The sequence below is a fragment of the Musca domestica genome, unplaced genomic scaffold (genome assembly GCF_030504385.1).
Source record: "Musca domestica strain aabys unplaced genomic scaffold, Musca_domestica.polishedcontigs.V.1.1 9, whole genome shotgun sequence".
Taxonomy (NCBI): Eukaryota; Metazoa; Arthropoda; class Insecta; order Diptera; family Muscidae; genus Musca; species Musca domestica.
This window is the reverse complement of record NW_026712435.1, coordinates 6,286,972-6,306,500: the sequence shown is the minus strand read 5'-3', so window position 1 is coordinate 6,306,500 and position 19,529 is coordinate 6,286,972. Positions and strand designations below refer to the sequence as shown.

The 19,529-nt window shown below is 36.1% G+C and overlaps 1 protein-coding gene across 9 annotated transcripts in view; it reads left to right on the top strand.

The window, feature by feature from the left end:
• The window catches only part of LOC101888096 (paired box protein Pax-6), a 217,730-nt gene that overhangs the window by 138,628 nt on the left and 59,573 nt on the right, over positions 1-19,529 (top strand). The gene's annotated exons all lie outside the window — the stretch shown is intronic.

Below are 19,529 nucleotides of genomic sequence, written 5' to 3'. Positions count from 1 at the left end.
ATTTGCTATGAAATAAATAAATCTAAAGGACAAACCCTTCGTGTATGCATGTCATGTTACTGCTTTTCTAATGGGTTTGTTTATTAACGCATTAAAGTAGTGCAATATTTTTTTTTTAATTTTTAATTTTTTTTTTTTTATCCAACTTATATTCGTAAATAAAATTTTGAATGCATATAAAATCAAAAGGGGTAGCGAATCACACCGGGTTCAGCTAGTATATATATATATATATATAAAAGAGGAAAATGTTTGTATGTTTGTTTGTAAGTTATGGACTCGAAAACCGCTGAATAGATTTTCCTGAAAATGTCCATATATACTGCAACATCGCCTGAAAGTAACATAGGCTATATACATTTTTCAATTTCCACTTGGAACTGGAGATATAGCATCAGAATCGGAGGTACCTCCCAAAAATTTAGATTTTATATGCACATATCTATTGATTGGTTGAAGATACAGTCTCCAAATTTGGAATACGTAACGGAATTTGGAACAAAAATATTTTTGCAAAATTATATTGTAATTGGTTCAGATATTTTCGACCTATTTCGTTCATTTGATGCCTCATACACAATATGAATGTTCGACTCCAATGAAATTTGGAATATGTGACGGGATTTGATCTGAAAATAAATTTGTCAAATTATATTGAAATCGGTTCAGATTTGGATATAGCTCCCATATATATTTTCGGCCGATTAAAGCATTTGATGCACCAAACACGCTATGTATCCCCAATTTCAATGAAATTTGAAACGTGTGATAGATTTTATCTAAAAAATTGATTTCCCAAATTATATTGAAATCGGTTCAGATTTGGATATAGCTCCCATATACATTTTCGGCCGATTTCATGTATTTGGTGGACCAAACACGATATGTATTTCCAATTGTAATGAAATTTAAAATAAGTAACGGAATTGGGAGCCAAAATGAATTTGTCAAATTATATTGTAATCGGTTCAGATTTGGATATAGCTCCCATATATATTTTCGGCCGATTTCAAGCATTTGATGCACCAAACACGCTATGTATCCCCAATTTCAATGAAATTTGAAACGTGTGATAGATTTTATCTAAAAAATTGATTTCCCAAATATATTGAAATCGGTTCAGATTTGGATATAGCTCCCATATACATTTTCGGCCGATTTCATGTATTTGGTGGACCAAACACGATATGTATTTCCAATTGTAATGAAATTTAAAATAAGTAACGGAATTGGGAGCCAAAATGAATTTGTCAAATTAAATTGTAATCGGTTCAGATTTGGATATAGCTCCCATATATATTTTCGACCGATTTCATGTATTTGATGCACCAAACACGCTATGTATCTCTAATTTCAATGAAATTTGGAATGTGTAGCGGAAATTAAAACAAATATACATTTGTCAAATTATATTAAAATTGGTTCAGATTTGGATATAACTCTCATATATATTTTCGACCGATTTCATGTATTTTATGCACCATACACGATATGTATGTTCGATTCCAAAGAAATTTGGAATATGTAACGGGATTTTGATTAGAAAATAAATTAGTCAAATTATATTAAAATCGGTTCAGATTTGCATATAGCTCCCATATATATTTTCCGCCGATTTCACATATTTGATGCACAAGACACGATACGTATTTCCGATTCCAACGAAATTCGGCATGAGTGGCTAAATTTGGTACAAAAATAAATTTGACAAATTATATTCAAATACGCTCAGATGTGATTATAGCTCCCATTTATATACTCAGCCGATTTCACATATTTGATGCACCCAAAGCGAGAGAGACAAAATCTGGCACCAGCAAAAATTGCCAAATTATATTGAAATCAGTTGAGGTTTGAATATAGCTAACATATATATTGCGGCCGATTTTATACATATTATGCACCAAACACGATATATATGACCGATTCCAATGAAATTCAGAATGTGTGGCGGAATTTGGTTATAATAATAAATGTGATAAATTAATTGGAAATTAGTTAAGATTTTGGATATAGCTCCCATATACATATTCTCGGCCGATTTCACATATTTGACGCACCAATTTCAATGAAATATGAAAGGTATGGCGGAGTTTGGTGTAAAAGTAATTTTTTTAAAATTATATTTAAATCGGATCAGATTGGGATATGGTTTTAATAAGTACCATTGACCCACAACGCCTTAGGCTAACGCTAAAAAACAACACAACAATTTATTTGAAATACGCTTATTACGGCGAAGTATGTTGCTATCTCGAATTCACTAATTGCAATAGAAATGCCACTCTACTTAAAAAAATTGCAGTTTCCTGCACGCTTGTTATTTGCTATGAAATAAATAAATCCAAAGGACAAACCCTTCGTGTATGCATGTCATGTTACTGCTTTTGTAATGATTTTGTTTATTAACGCATTAAATTAGTGCAATATTTTTTTTTTAATTTTTAAATTAGTTTTTCTTTATTCAACATATATTCGTAAATAAAATTTTGAATGCATATAAAATCAAAAGGGGTAGCGAAGCGCACCGGGTTCAGCTAGTATATATATATATATATATATATATATATATATATATAGATTTTCATGAAAATTTATAGGGTAAGTGTACCAGTAGTCGGCACTTTTAGGATTTTTTTAGGATTGGTAAATGTATGTATATATTTTTATATGTGTAAATATATATATATATATATATATATATATATATATATATACTAGCTGAACCCGGTGCGCTTCGCTACCCCTTTTGATTTTATATGCATTCAAAATTTTATTTACGAATATATGTTGGATAAAGAAAACAAATTTAAAAATTAAAAAAAAAATATTGCACTAATTTAATGCGTTAATAAAGAAAATCACTACAAAAGTAGTAACATGACATGCATACATTTGTCCTTTGGATTTATTTATTTCATAGCAAATACCAAGCGTGCAGGAAACTGCATTTTTTAAGTAGAGTGGCATTTCTATTGCAGTTAGTGAATTCGAGATAGCAACATACTTCGCCGTAATAAGCGTATTTCAAATAAATTGTTGTGTTGTTTTTTAGTGTTAGCCTAAGGCGTTTTGGGTCAATGGTTCTTATTAAAATCATATCCCAATCTGATCCGATTTAAATATAATTTTAAAAAAATTACTTTTACACCAAACTCCGCCACACCTTTCATATTTCATTGAAATTGGTGCGTCAAATATGTGAAATCGGCCGAGAATATATATATGGGAGCTATATCCAAACCTAACTAATTTCCAATTAATTTATCACATTTATTATTATAACCAAATTCCGCCACACATTCTGAATTTCATTGGAATCGGTCATATATATCGTGTTTGGTGCATAATATGTATGAAATCGGCCGAAATATATATGTTAGCTATATTCAAACCTCAACTGATTTCAATATAATTTGGCAATTTTTGCTGGTGCCAGATTTTGTCTCTCTCGCTTTGGGTGCATCAAATATGTGAAATCGGCTGAGTATATATATGGGAGCTATAATCACATCTGAGCGTATTTGAATATAATTTGTCAAATTTATTTTTGTATTTTGTTGGAATCGGAAATACGTATCGTGTTTTGTGCATCAAATATGTGAAATCGGCGGAAAAATATATATATGGGAGCTATATTCAAATCTGAACCGATTTTAATATAATTTGACTAATTTATTTTCTCATCAAAATCCCGTTACATATTCCAAATTTCTTTGGAATCGAACATACATATCGTGTATGGTGCATAAAATACATGAAATCGGTCGAAAATATATATGAGAGCTATATCCAAATCTGAATCGATTTTAATATAATTTGACAAATGTATATTTGTTTTAATTTCCGCTACACATTCCAAATTTCATTGAAATTAGAGATTCATATCGTGTTTGGTGCATCAAATACATGAAATCGGTCGAAAATATATATGGGAGCTATATACAAATCTGAACCGATTTCAATTTAATTTGACAAATTCATTTTGGCTCCCAATTCCGTTACTTATTTTAAATTTCATTACAATTGGAAATACATGTCGTGTTTGGTCCACCAAATACATGAAATCGGCCGAAAATGTATATGGGAGCTATATCCAAATCTGAACCGATTTCAATATAATTTGGAAAATCAATTTTTTAGATAAAATCTATCACACGTTTCAAATTTCATTGAAATTGGGGATACATAGCGTGTTTGGTGCATCAAATGCTTGAAATCGGCCGAAAATATATATGGGAGCTATATCCAAATCTGAACCGATTTCAATATAATTTGGCAAACTTATTTTTGTTCCAAATTCCGTTACGTATTCCAAATTTGGAGACTGTATCTTCAACCAATCAATAGATATGTGCATATAAAATCTAAATTTTTGGGAGGTACCTCCGGTTCTGATGCTATATCTCCAGTTCCAAGTGGAAATTCAAAAATGTATATAGCCTATGTTACTTTCAGGCGATGTTGCAGTATATATGGAAATTTTCAGGAAAATCTATTCAGCGGTTTTCGAGTCCATAAATTACAAACAAACAAACAAACAAACAAACAAACAAACATACAAACATTTTCCTCTTTTATAGATATAGATATATATATATATATATATATATATATAGATATAGATATAGATATAGATATATGAAATTTATGGACTCGAAAACCGCTGAACAGATTTTCATGAACATTTATAAGTATACTACAACGTCGCTTGAAAGTAACATAGGCTGGAGATATAGCATCTGAATCGGAACAACTGACCATGAAAAAGCAGGAACGCAGTCAGGAATTTAGTCCGCATAGACGAAGGGTTTGTACTTCGGATTTATTAATTTCATAGCAAATGCCAAGCAACATACTTCCCGTAATAATCGTATCCTCAATTAAATTGTTATGTTAGCCTAATGCCATTGCAAAGCGATGTGGATCAATGCTTCATAATAAAGTCATATCCCAACCTGAATTGCCAATTTTTTTTTTATTTTTAATATAATTTGACAAAATTTATTTTTATTTTTAATATAATTTGACAAAGTTTATTTTTAGACCAAATTCCGCCACACCTCCCATATTTCATTGAAATTGGTGCGTCAAATATGTGAAATCGGCCGAGAATATATATATATGAGAGCTTTATCCGAAGCTTAAGCGATTTCCAATTACTTTGTCTAATTTATTATTGTAACCAAATTCCGCCACACATTTTGAATTTCATTGGAATCGGTCATATACATGTGTTTGATGCATAACATACATGAAATCGGCCGAAATATAAATATATATGGGAGCTACTCCTCAACCGATTTCAATATTATTCGGCAATTTTTTTGGTACTAGATTTCGTCTCTCTCTCTCTCTCTCCGAATTTCATTGGAATCGGATGTACGTATCGTGTTAAGTGCATCTAATATTTGATGCATATATATATATATATGGGAGCTATATCCAAATCTGAACCGATTTCAATATAACTTGGGAAATACGTTCGTGTTTCAAATTCAATATATATATACATATATGTATATATATATATATATATATATATATATATATATATATATATATATATATATACATATATATATATATATATATATATATATATATATATATATATATATATAAAGACGTGCGTGTACTTATATCGCCGAGATCGTAAATCAGCCTCCCCTCTGCCTCAGAAATCGTCTCTGATGATGTGACAGCACTAGACACCTTCTGCATATTTCCTTTTTCTCAGAGACCTTCTCAATGACTCATTGTCATTATTGGTTTCTAGGTTTGGTGTATCTGGAACATTTACATCTGTTGTTGTGTTGTTAGCCGTTGTTGTAGTTTTAGTAGTTTGGTTACCATTGGCATTGTTTATTTTGCTCTTCTTCGGTCTTCCTCTTTGTCGCAAGGGATATATTGGAACCTCCTCAGGTCCATCATATAAAAGTAGATCTGACGAATGGTATGTTGCCAATGGAATTATAAGATTTTGTAATTTTGCAATCGAGTATGTATTGGAGCCCTTCATTTCCATGACAATATAGGTGGTAAAAATTTTGATGTTAGGTTTTTATTTTTGTTGCTAAGAATGAGTGTTAAGACGAGTACAGGATCACCAATGTTTATTTTCTTCTGTGGGATTCTGTTTGCATCAACGTATGCTTTATTTTTATCCTGCGTCAGTTCTTCGTTCTCTTTGCTCTTTTAAAAATATCTGCTAGTCTAAGCAGGTGTGGTGTTATTTGTGGTAAAAAATTCTCGGCATTCACTATAGCACGGAGGTCATGTTGCACATCCAGTGGAGTTATTAGTTCTCTTACGAACGTAAGATATGCAGGTGTATAATTGGTTGTGGAACATATCGCAGTGTCTGATTGCTGGAATATTTTTATCCCATAATGTGTGATCTTTCTCAAGGTGAATGAAACTGCACTTTTAAGTCCATATTTTTAATTTTTACGGGATTAGCTTCCGGATGATAGACAGGTGTATAACTTTGTTCAATCTTAAACAATAGGTCATCTTCTGCATTATCGATGAAATGAATTGAGAACCATTTCCGGAAGGATCCTTCTTGAAATTCCATATCTCAGAAATATTTTATTTAATAATATAATGGCACAATTTTCAGCCGATGCCTCTCGAAAAGCGAATAATTCAGTCCAGCGACTACACAAATCCTCAACTATCAATATCGATTGATTTCCTCTTTTTGTAATAGGCAATGACCCAAACAGATCAATCGCAACAATTTCAAATCTCTGGTTACAAGATACAGTCTGAAGTAAGCCAGAGGGTTTCATATTAATAGCCTTATACCTTTTACAATCTATGCAAGATTTTACATATTGATGAATCTCAGATCTCATTTTGGCCAATAATAGTGAGGAGTAATACGATTTATACTTCGCTCAATACCATAATGTCCAGCTGTCGGTTCATCGTGGTGATTATATAGAATGATATGCCGCATGGATTTTGGAATAACCAGTTGCTCATTTTCTGAATCTTCTTCATGACAAAATCTATATAATACTCCATCTTGCATGATGAAGCCTCTATTGATGAAACCAATCGCGTGTTCATCATCCTTTTCGAAGAATTGGATTTTCTGCTTAATATCCTCATCTTCCATTTGTGCCTTCCTAATCTCTTCAGCCCCTTTCCTCGGAAAATCAATTCTTATGGAACAAATTTCACAAGTGCTATCATTGTGATTTTCATCAGGACATGGTGGTCTCGATAACGTATCTGCAACAGCATTTTTGCCACCAGGTGTATAACCAAAAGTGATATTATACATTTGAATTTGTAATGCCCACCTGGCGAGTCGTCCAGTTGGGCTTTTTCTGGATAGCCCAAACCACCGCCAAGGCTTCATGTTCTGTGGTTGAATAATTTCTTTCGGGCGGAAGTAACAACCTACTGGCATATTCTATAGGATGTTCCTCATCCTTCTCCCCCTGGATCAATACAGCTCCCAAGGCATAATTATTTGCATCGGTCATTATTTTAAAAGGCTTTGTCTTATTAATTTGCTTCAAAATTGGAGGTGAAACTGGGAGATGTTTTAATTTTTCAAACGCAGTTTGCTCCCTTTCTGTCCATATCCATTTAGCATTATTCCTTGTGAGATCAGATAGTGGTTTCGCCACGTCTGCGAAACTTGGAATAAAACGTCTATACCACGAACATGTTTGCAAAAAGGATATTACTTGTTTAGGATTCAAAGGTCTGTGACGTGAACTATTAATCCTTCAGTTGTTAATATATAACCGAGACATTTAACTTTCGGTAAATAAAAATAATTATAATTACTATATTATAAATTACTATTTTAAAATCGGTAAGAAAAAAACGAAAATGACAAGACAAAATTGTCAATGGAATCGAATGATAGTCCAATCTATTGACTAACTTCGTAAGGACCTTAAACATTTTCTGTAACAAATCCGAGAACAAATTCAAGAATAATGTACGTTTCTTCAATATGACTTATCTTATTGAATTCAATCGTGTTTTTTTATGTGAACAAATTAAGTGATGGTTACCAAGCCTTTAACTCAAGAACGGCTGGCCTGATTTTAACAATTAACACTATTTCGGAATGGTATCTTGGCCTGAAAAGGATAAAATCCAAAATATCGCGTAAAGATACGCCAATAAAAATGTTAGTTAAATTTTTATACCCTACACCACAAGGTGGTCAGGGTATTATGTCTTTGTGCATTTGTTTGTAACAGGCAAAAGGAAACGAGATAGACCCATAATTCCTTTTGATAATCTGCATAGAATCACATTCTGAGTCGATTTATGCATGTCCGTCCGTCCGTCTGTCTGTCCATGTATTTTTGTAAACAAAGTACAGTTCGCATTTATTGCCCTATCCAGATGAAATTTTGCACAAATCATTTGTTTGGGCCAAGGACGAACCCTATTGAAATTGGAGATAATCGGTCAAAATTTAAATATAGCTCCCATATATATCTTCGCCCGATTTTCTTTTTATTGCGCACCAAACGTGTAATATCAGCCCGAAAAGTATGGAATTTTGTACATACAACCAAATAAGGCGTGAAAATAAGTATGCCAAATTTGATCGAAATCGGTTCAGATATAGCTATAGCTCCCATATATATTGTTCATCCGATTTGTTATATTTGTTACCCACAGCCGTAATATGCACTCCGTAACAACAATATTTGGGGAAATATATCAAATACAGCTCAGAAATACATTTCCTAAATTTTATCGAGATCGGTTCAGATTTGGATATAGCTCCCATATATAACTTCGTCCGATTTACCTTTTATTGTGCACCAAACGTCTAATATTTGCCCAAATGGGATGGAATTTGGAACATACGACCGAATTTAGTCTAGAAGGTTGTATGCCAAATTTGGTGAGGATCGGTTCAGATATAGCTATAGCTCCCATATATATTGTTCATCCGATTTGTTGTATTTGTTACCTACAGCCGTAATATGCACTCCGTAACAACGATATTCAGGGAAATATATCAAATACAGCTCAAAAATATCTTTGCCAAATTTTATCGAGATCGGTTCAGATTTGGATATAGTTCCCATATATATCTTTATCTGATTTCAAATTAATTTTGCACCAAATGGGCAATACAGGTCCGAATTTAAAAGATACAAATGCTTTGGCATATTTAGTCCTTTGAATTTTAAATTATAATTATAATCATAGCGTGTATGATGAATTCTCCCATAAAAACTTTTAATTATTAAGTGGAGCTCAACTAAATTAGCAAAGTGGTGTAGGGTATCATAAAATCGGCCCCGCCCGACTTTAGGACTTTCTTTACTGGTTTTGAAATGTATTTAATTTTGTAATACAGTTCTATTTTTACTGCACTTTTGCACTGATCCAGCTGAAAAAAGGAACTAACTACATTTTCTCTTTTTTATGCTATTCTCGAATTAGAAATATCTTTGCCAAGTTTTATCAAGATCGGTTCAGATTTGGATATAGGCCCCATATATATCTTTATCTGATTTCAAATTAATTTTCCACCAAATGATCAATACAAGTCCGAATATGCTTCGGCATATTTAGTCCTTTGAACTTTAAATTATATTTATATTCATAGCTTGTGTGATTGAATTCTCCCATAAAAACTTTTAATTGTTATGCGCAGCTCTACTAAATTAACAAAGTTGTGTAGGGTATCATAAAGTCGGCCCCGCCCGACTTTAAGACTTTCTTTACTGGTTTTGTAATGTATATATTTTTAATTTTTCTTAATTATACCCTACAACACTAACACCACGAAATATTGGTTTCCCACATAGGAAAGTATATATGGATCTTCTTATCTCGCCGAGCTGAATCGATCTAGCTATGTATGTCCGTCCGTCTGTCCATGTTAATTTGTAATCACTTTACAGGTCGCAATTATGGCCCGATCTTCACGAAATTTAGAATGGAGGTGGGGCTAGGGTCAGAATAGAACCCTATTGTTTTAGGAGATGATCGCATAATATTTAGGGTTTGAAATGGACCAAAACTGAAAAAAATCCTAATTTTGCAGTTGCTCTACATGTCGCAATTATAGACCAATCAAAGCGGATGTTAGCATGGGGCTGGAGCTTAGGGCTGGGCAGAACCCTTCCAATTTTGATGGTCATCGGTTAATATTTAGTGGGTGAAATAGACCACAACATTTATGTTAAATAAAAGTCAAATTTCCTATTAAACCTCGAATATCTTTAATCCCGGCGAAAACACAAATAGACGAACAGGTCAATTCTGACGGTAACGTAGATGCCGATAGTAAATATATCGGATATATATAGCGAAATATATGCAATGTATATATACAAAGGAAGGGGATATTACCTAGAATGTTTATATCTCAAGAATAGCTGGACCGATTTTAACAAATTTAATCAACCCAAAATGCCCTCTTAGCATAAAAGCATGAAATCTAAAAAAATCGCATAAAACGATGTCAATAATGATGTTAATATAGATTTTGTAGTATTCTGTGACATAAATTTATTTTTCATATTTTTTATCGCATGCGATTTTTTCAATTGTGTATTTATATTTTGTAATATTTTTTCAACTTGCAACACAGGTTGGAGTTATTAGATTGCAATTATCGTCCGATCCTCACGAAAATTTTCACTAAGGTAGGGTTAGGCTCAGAAGGGCTAGGTCTACCGTTTTCAAAGATGTCCGCAATATATTAAGAGGTTGAAATGGACCAACAACTAAAAATGTTCGTGATTTTGCAGCCAATAGAAACAAAAAGACACAAAATCTCGCATGAAGTTAGAGTTGTGTGAAAAAATACCAACATTACTTACAGGCGATATCCGAAATACACAAAAGCCAATCTTCTGGCTTTCTTATGCTGATTTCGTTGACGCATATAGCCAAATATCGTAGGCAAGAAAATCATATAGATGAGTCTAAATTTGGAGATACAGAGGGGCCTCTTGCTTTTGGAGATGATCGCAAAATATTTAGGGATTGAAATGAGACAAAAACAGAAAAAAATTCCTGATCACACAATAGTAGCCAATCGACACCCCTGAGAAGACACAGAAGAATTCTAGCATTTTGGATGACCATTAGATTATATTTAGCTGTAAAATGGACCACAACAACTAACAGCACGACGGAGTGCGTAAATATTGGTCAAATGCTAATGGTAATATCTGGGCAATGCTCCGTGACATAATTTCAAAAGAAAATGGATTTGGACATAAGGGGGCTTCTAGCATATTGTAGTGTTGTAGGGTATCACATGGTCGGCCCCGCACGGCTATAGACTTTGCTTACTTGTTTTTTAATTCTGAATGAAAGATATTGGAAAAGAAAATAGAGCACAATACGATGTTAAATACTGATCTTTCCTGACAAGAATTAACATCTCAGGACCTACATCGCGCTTCTGCTGTAAGATGTGATCTCCTAAACCTTTTTCTTTCATATGGTAATAATCCGTCCGTAAAAATGCAAAATTCTTTGGGACGGATGCCAATGAAATTCCGAATATTAGGGGTCACTGCAATATGCTGACTAAACAAAATGGTAGATCAAATTGAAACTTTAGTAGGAAAATTAATTATATCCTCCTGAAAAATCTTCCACATCCTTCAATATTCTTTAAATAGCTGGTACCAATATATGGGAAACTATGCGCAATAGGGAGTAATTACACTGTGCAAGATCCAATACAGCGGTTGGTAAATTCTAAATGAATAGTAATCGGTTAGCAGATCAAAATCCCTAAAGAGGTTTACTTTCCCAGGTCGAACTTTTTTACGGTCCTTTGTATAGGCTTATTCATACCATAGGGGCCTCAAATATGTTGCTCTATATTTCGCAATATTTAAGAAGAGCTTTTAAATTTGATACAGGTATATGGGATATATGTAGAACTATTTGTAGAAAATATGGATCGTATCGGTGAACGTTTTGGTATAGCACCCACTTAAGGGTTTATTCCGACTTCAAGTATTTTTTATATGTTAGCCAGATTTTTCATACTAATGTCGGCAAATTTTAGTGAATTGGGTTCTTCGTAAGAAAAATATCAATATAGGCCCACGTTTTTGCATAGCCTTCATATGAAGGTGTTCCCTGATTTTAGCTATTTCCGGGGTCATGGCCACATTCTATACCCTCCACCATATTATGGAGGGTATATTAATTTTGTCATTCCGTTTGTAACTCCTCGAAATACTCATGTCAGACCCAACAAAGTATATATATTCTTGATCAGCGTAAAATTCTAAGACGATTTAGCCATGTCCGTCTGTCTATCTGTGTGTCTGTCTGTCCGTCTGTCTGTCTGTCTGTTGTAATCACGCTATCTTTCGAACAAATTTAGATAGAAGGCTAAAATTTTGCACAAATGTATATTTTGCCAGTAGGCAGGTTAAGTTCGTAAATGGGCCATGTAGGTCCAAGTTATCATATAGCCCCCATATAACTGTACCTCCCGATATTCAGTATTTTTATGATTTTAGCGACATTATTCGCCGGAATTGTATCAAATTTGGCATTTGAAGTTCGTAATGAATACTACAGCCTAAAACAGAAAATTATCTGTGCAGGTCCATGTCTTCGTGTAGCCCCCATATAACGGTACCCCCTGATATTCGGTATTTTTATGATTTTTGCGACATTGTTTACCGGAATCGTTTCAAATTTGGTATTTGAACTTCGTAATGGATACTACATCCTAAGTCAAAAAATAAGCCATGTAGGTCCACTTCTTCATATAGCCCCCATATAACGGTACCCCCCGATATTCGGTATTTTGATGATTTTAGCGAAATTATTCAGCGAAATCGTTCCAAATTTGGTGTTTGAAGTTCGTAATAGATACTGCAGCATAAAACAGAAAATGGGCCATATAGGTCCACGTCTTCATATAGCCCCCATATACCGTACCCCCGATATTCGGTATTTTGATGATTTTAGCGACATTATTTACCGGGATTGTTTCAAATTTCGCATGTGAATTTCGGAATGGATACTTCAGCCCATGCCAGAAAATTGTCTGTGCAGGTCCATGTCTTCGTATAGCCCCCATATAACGGTACCCCCCATATTCGGTATTTTAATGATATTAGCTAGATTATAAACAGATTTTTCTTCAAGTTTCGCATTTAAATAGTGTAATAACTTATGACAAAAGTTGCCTATGCTAGCCCACGTCGTCGTATAAGCATTCGTTATTCTTAAGATTTTAACAGAATTTTTAACGGATTTTATTTATTAGAAAATGCCAAATTTGTACCAAATGGTGGAGGGTATTAAAAGTTCGGCCCGGCCGAACTTGCAGCTTTTTTACTTGTTTCAATTAATTTGGACCACTTCGAAGAAAATGTTTAATGTAGGACAATGTTACGGAGTAGCGTACATATAAAGTTACCACTTGATTTCAACTATTGCTAACAAATTTCCAATCGATTTGGCTTAATATTTGAAACACCGAATAATAATTAGGTTAGGTTGAAAAAGAGGGGCAAAACAATTTCGCCTCAAGCCCTTTTGGGCATGCACATAAGCCAGTATAGGCCTGTTGTGTGCTCTAGTCAGAGGGGTTTTACCGAGGAAGACGTGCAGTTAACAGTCTGTTATAATTGAAATTCTGTTGCCTTTATGAAATTCTTTAACTGCTTTATATAATTTACCATGATCCGACTAAGGTCTGGTATAGTGTCGCTCCCTAAGAATTGGGCTCTGATATTAGCAAACGCTGGGCATATACAGAGAAAATGTTCCAAAGTTTCGTCGTCTTCCCTGTACGCCCTGCATATGCTGTTATCTGTGCAACCTATCTTGTATAGATGAGCTTGTAGGCCCAGGTGCCCCGTAAGGATGCCTGTCACCTCACTGATCTCCTTCTTGCCTAGCAATAAAAGATTCTTCGTTTTTATCTCATTTAGGTCACCCCACAGGATTTTGGTGGTTTTCCCTACGCCCTCTTCGTTCCATAAGGATATATGGGCGTTTTTTGCCCATGTCTTTAACATTAGACGTGACGCTTTTAGCGGCAGTGGATTGTCTGAGTTTACTGCTGCTAATTCCCTGCCTGTTCTAGCGAGAGAGTTTGCTATCTCGTTACCTCTAACTCCGTTATGGCCTGGTACCCATATAATGCGAACTAAGCCGTGTTGAGAGTAGTTGTTGATTGAGTTTATACATTCCAATACAGTTCTTGAAGTTATTGTTTTGGATGCTATAGCGTTAATGGCTATCTTACTGTCCGTTAGGACGTTTACGATAGCCGGTCTCGTGTTAGCATTTAACCAGTTCAGACACTCTGTAATCGCCCGGACCTCCGCTTGTAGGATCGTATTGTGATCGATCAGGCGGAAAGAGATTTTGGTATTCGTTTCTTCGATAAAAAAAGACCCAGTCCTACTCTCTCCCCCAACACTGAACTATCTGTGTAACAACAGTTACCAGTCGGCATCTGTGATGGGAATCCATCGGTCCACGAGTCTCTGTTTGGGATTAATGTTTCACAAGAGGCAGCTACAATAGATTCAGATATCCGGTCCGATACAAAGTTTTCTATTGATTCTCCCGTTGTTACCTGTAAGATTTTTTGATGGTATGTAGCGTGGCCTTCGATTAACCATTCGTCCATAAGCCTTAAGGCCGTGACGGTTGCTTCATACCGAATCTGAATGTCTATCGGGTGAAGAAATAGTAATGTCTCTAGTGCCCTAGTTGGTGTTGTCCTCATTGCCCCGCAGATGCTTAAGCAGCATATTTGTTGGTCTCTCTTTAGTATTTTATCCATGGCTGTCCACCAGACTATTGACGCGTAAGTTAGAACAGGTCTAATCACGCTTTTGTATAGCCAGTGTATCATGTTAGGATTGAAACCCCATTTAGAGCCTATAGCTCTTTTACACGTTGCCCAACATCTATGAGCTTTGCTTGCTCTTTCCTGGATGTGGTTCCTCCAATTAAGTTTCCTATCTAGAATCACTCCCAGATATTTAACCTTATTGGAAATGTTGATTGTCCTGTTCAGGAAAACCGGTTCCTCGAGAAGACCCAGTTTCCTTTTCCTGGTAAATAGACATATTTCAGTTTTTTTTCGGGTTGACGTTGAGACCTCTCGGTCTAGCCCAGTTGTATGCAAGTTTCAGAACCTTCTGCACAGTAAGTTAGGGTTCTTTCCCCTCAGAAGTATTATAACATCGTCTGCATAGCAGACTGGTTCAAAACCTTCGTTGGTTAAAGTCCTTAGGAGACTATTTATGGTAGTATTATAACATCGTCTGCATAGCAGACTGGTTCAAAACCTTCGTTGGTTAAAGTCCTTAGAAGACTATTTATGGTAGTTACCCATAGGAGGGGTGATAATATCCCTCCCTGTGGAGTTCCTTGACCAACTTTGTCCCTTATGATGACGTCATATAGCCCACAACTTATCCATCTATTCCTTAGCATATGGTTTATCCAGTCCCTTAGGGTCCTGTTGACCTGAAAGCTATGTAAGGATTGGATTAGTGTATCCGTGCTGACGTTGTTGAAAGCGCCTTCGATGTCAATGCATACTGCTAATGTGTACATCTTTTTATCGAAGGTGCTCTCGATGTGGTGTACAACCTCATGTAGAAGGTTTCCACTGAACGCCCTTTAACGTATGCGTGTTGTTTATATTTAAGCATATCGTTTGCAGTCCTGCTCTTGATCATGATATCGATTATGCGTTCCATTGTTTTGAGTAAGAATGATGTTAGACTTATCGGTCGATAAGACTTGGGTATTGCGTAGCTTGCCTTCCCAGGTTTGGGTATAAAAACTACCCTGGATTCCTGCCAGGCTTTCGGGGTGTACGCAAACTTTAGGTACGCGTTGAAAATTCCGGCTAAGTTGGACAAAATAACGTCCACTTCCTTTTGGAGCAGAGCCGGGAAGACCATATCTGGTCCCGCTGCCTTAAATGGTTTGAAACTATTGATGGCTTCTTTTACCATCGATTCGTCAATTTTTAATTTTTTTATTTTTGAAACATCATTCACGCTTTCAACCTGTTCACAGAAAAGCTTCCAGGAATTTCGTTTAGCTGTTCTGACTACTTTGTTGCATTCTTTAAGTTTATTATGGTAGCTTTCCCAGAATACTGCCAATTTTTAACGTCGAGCTCTGTTGTAAAGCCTACGTCGAATATCCCCTGTCATCCAGGGTTTTTCATAGGCGGATTTCCTCTCCCGAAGTGGACAGCATTCCTCGAAAGACTACTAGGGTCTCAGTTAAGCTATTAACATCTCTGTCTATGTCATCTATGCTTAGGCATTCATTGTTACTCTGCCCTAGCCTTTGTCTAACTAGTCTCCCATACTTCATCCAGTCAGTCTTGGATTTGTTCCGGAAACGTATTGGGTTCGGCGGCGGCCTTGTTAGTTCAAATCTTATATACCTGTGATCCGAGAAAGAGTGCTCTTTCGAGACTCTCCAATTCTGGATCTCGTTTATAAGATTCTCTGAACAAGAAGTGATGTCTAAAACCTCCTCCCTAATTTTGTTTACAAAGGTCGCTTTATTCCCAATGTTAAGAATTGTTAGGTCATTAGTATTTAGATAATCTAGTAGGGACTGGCCCCTTTTGTTAGTGTTAGTACTACCCCACGCAATGTGATGTGAGTTAGCATCGCTACCTACTAGTACTTCGTTACCTGTTTGTTTTGTTTTGCTCACCAGCCGCAGCAGTTCCGACGTGGGTGGTAATGTCGGCGCGTCGAACGGTAGGTAAACCGACACCAGGTATATGTTGCCATTCCCCTGCCTCAGTACCGTTGCGTCCGATGATGACAACTCTGGGGAGAAAAGAAAGTATACATTTTTGAGACATATACAAGTTCTCGGTCGAGACCCTGTGTTAGCATAAAACAGTTGATAGTTAATATGGTTTAGTCCAGAGACCTTGTTCTGAACTTTCCAGGGTTCCTGGATTAAACCAATGTGTATCTTACTTGTATTTATTAATTTCATCAGAGCTATTGTTGCCGTCTCGCTCCGATGAAGATTGGTCTGGATGACCTCAATCATTGGTCCTCCAGTAGGCGGGCTTCCTGAGAGTCGGTGATTTTATCGTCGGCTCCCTGTGTTGTGTTGCTAGGGGGGTTTTCTTTCTCCTCCTCGCTGTGTCCCTTGGGTCCTTCGTCTCCGATGCTGACCTTGTTGTTTTTGAATCGGACCGCGTTCGAGATGAAGAAAGCTATGCCCTTGGTCTTTGTCAGACTAGCCATGGAGAGATCGTCAATCCCTATCACAAGGAGAGTGCCATCCTCCTTCTCCTCCCTGTGAAAGACTTCCCATCTCTTCACGTCCAAAGTCTTATTTTGGTTACCAAAGATCTCGAGCATGCGTTCCGTCCCGAGTCTGCTGCCGTATCCCCTGACGTACACCGTCGTTTTAGTTAGGCGAGGGATCTCGCTTCACCTCACCAACTTAAGGCTGCCATTTTCCCAAGGGGGTTTTATCTTTTCTATAATCCCCTCTAAGGCGGCGGAATTAGCAGGAGCAGCGAGATTAAAGAACATTTTATTGTTCTTAATCCCACTGCTCATGACAGGGATTGGATCTCCACCTTCCAAGATGTGATCCAGGATTTTGCTGTTGACCATTTCCTCTATCTCTTCTAAATGGTCTTTTGATAGGTTGCCTGAGCCTTTGTTGGTGTCGATTAATGCGTATTGCATCTCGTCCCTGTTGTGTTTCCTGGCGACTTTTGCATACGAAGGCGGCTTCGTATCCGTTTCCCCAGCCCGTTTTCTCTTCTGGTGAGCGAGGGATTTCTTTTCAGAAACCCCAGGCTTGGCAGCCGATTTCACGGTCGGGCTCACCTTTACAGTGCTGGGGCTGGCCTTGTCACCCTCGGGCAAAGGATTCCTGTTACAGTCTCCTTTGTGGGTTCCTTGCATTGATTTACCCGACGCATCCGTAGGTGGGAAGCTCTTTTTCTTCTTCGCCGGCTTCGCAGTATTCTGTTCCTCAGGGGACCTGATCCTCTTCCCTGTTTCCAACGGAGTGGGGGGAGTATTTTTGGTTCCCTACGGAGCGTCCTGCGACTTTGCGTCGCAGCCTCTTCGTCTATCTTGTTGCCTGAGGCCTGTGTGCTTGTAGCAGTACCTTCGACCGCAGATGCCAAGGCACCCACATCTACAGGAGAGTTTTGCTCACGATCTTTGGATGACGACAGGGTGTGACTCGTGGCTGGATCACAAACACCCGCCGGTACTGGGTTATTTAGGCCCTGCACCGTAACTTTTTCTTCTTTTAAAACTTCCTCTGTTTTTTGTTTTAGGTGAACATCCCCGTAGTCAGTTTTTTGTCCGCGGGAAAAAATTTCCTGGGACGGGTCCACTAATATGAGCCAGATCTATATACTTTAAAAAGTAATCATTAAAGATTAAAACTACGGGCCGGCAGCGCGGGCCGGGCCAGCTAGTATATACATATATACACCTAAGTCTGTTTTTACACGGTCTTTTTGTACACGGTTTTGATATAACACGGTCTGAAAATTGAATACTTTTAATTTATTTTCACGATTTTATTCCATTTAGCACGATTTGAAATTTTATGTACTTAAATTTTTTTGTCAAATTTAATTTTTGCGAAGTATGTTCATATCACAAAAAAGTATTTATGAAAGAAAAAAGTCTGAAATCATCGATAGTATCGATAGTTTGCGAACACTAGCTTAAAGATTTAAGTGAATTCCCCTTTAGCGCGTACAAACAATTTTTATTGGTCAAAGCAAATGTGAATAGCACTATGTGCATACAATAAAAGAGCAATTGAAACGTGTTAATATTTTGTGAACTGTTAATGCAATAAGACGTGTTTGGTAAAGAAAAAAAAAAAAAACTTCTTGTTTTTCACTAATTTTAATAGGTTTTAGAGATTAGGAACAAATCACCCATTTTTGTATAAGATCAATGTCTTTTTTACACGGTTTTTTTTACACGGCTTCTTCTGGAACCAATCTACCGTGTAAAAACAGACTTAGGTGTATATATATATACGAATATAAGTTGTAAATAACCAAAACCATTAGAAAAGCAGTAAAATGACGTACATACACGAAGAGTTTGTCCTTCGGATTTATTTATTTCATAGCAAATACCAAGCGTGCAGTAAACTGCAATCTTTTGAAGTTGAGTGGCATTTTATTGCAATTAGTGAATTCGAGATAGCAAATACTTCGCCGTTATAAGCGTGTTTCAAATCAATTGTTGTGTTGGTGTTGGTTTTTAGTGTTAGCCTAAGGCGTTGTGGGTCAATGGTTCTTATTAAAATCATATCCCAATCTGATTCGATTTAAATATAATTTTAAAAAGTTACTTTTACACCAAATTCCGCCACACCCATATTTCATTGAAATTAGGAGGTACCTCCGATTCTGATGCTATATCTCCGGTTCCAAGTGGAAATTCAAAAATGTATATAGCCTATGTTATTTTCAGGCGATGTTGCAGTATATATATATATATATATATATATATATATATATATAT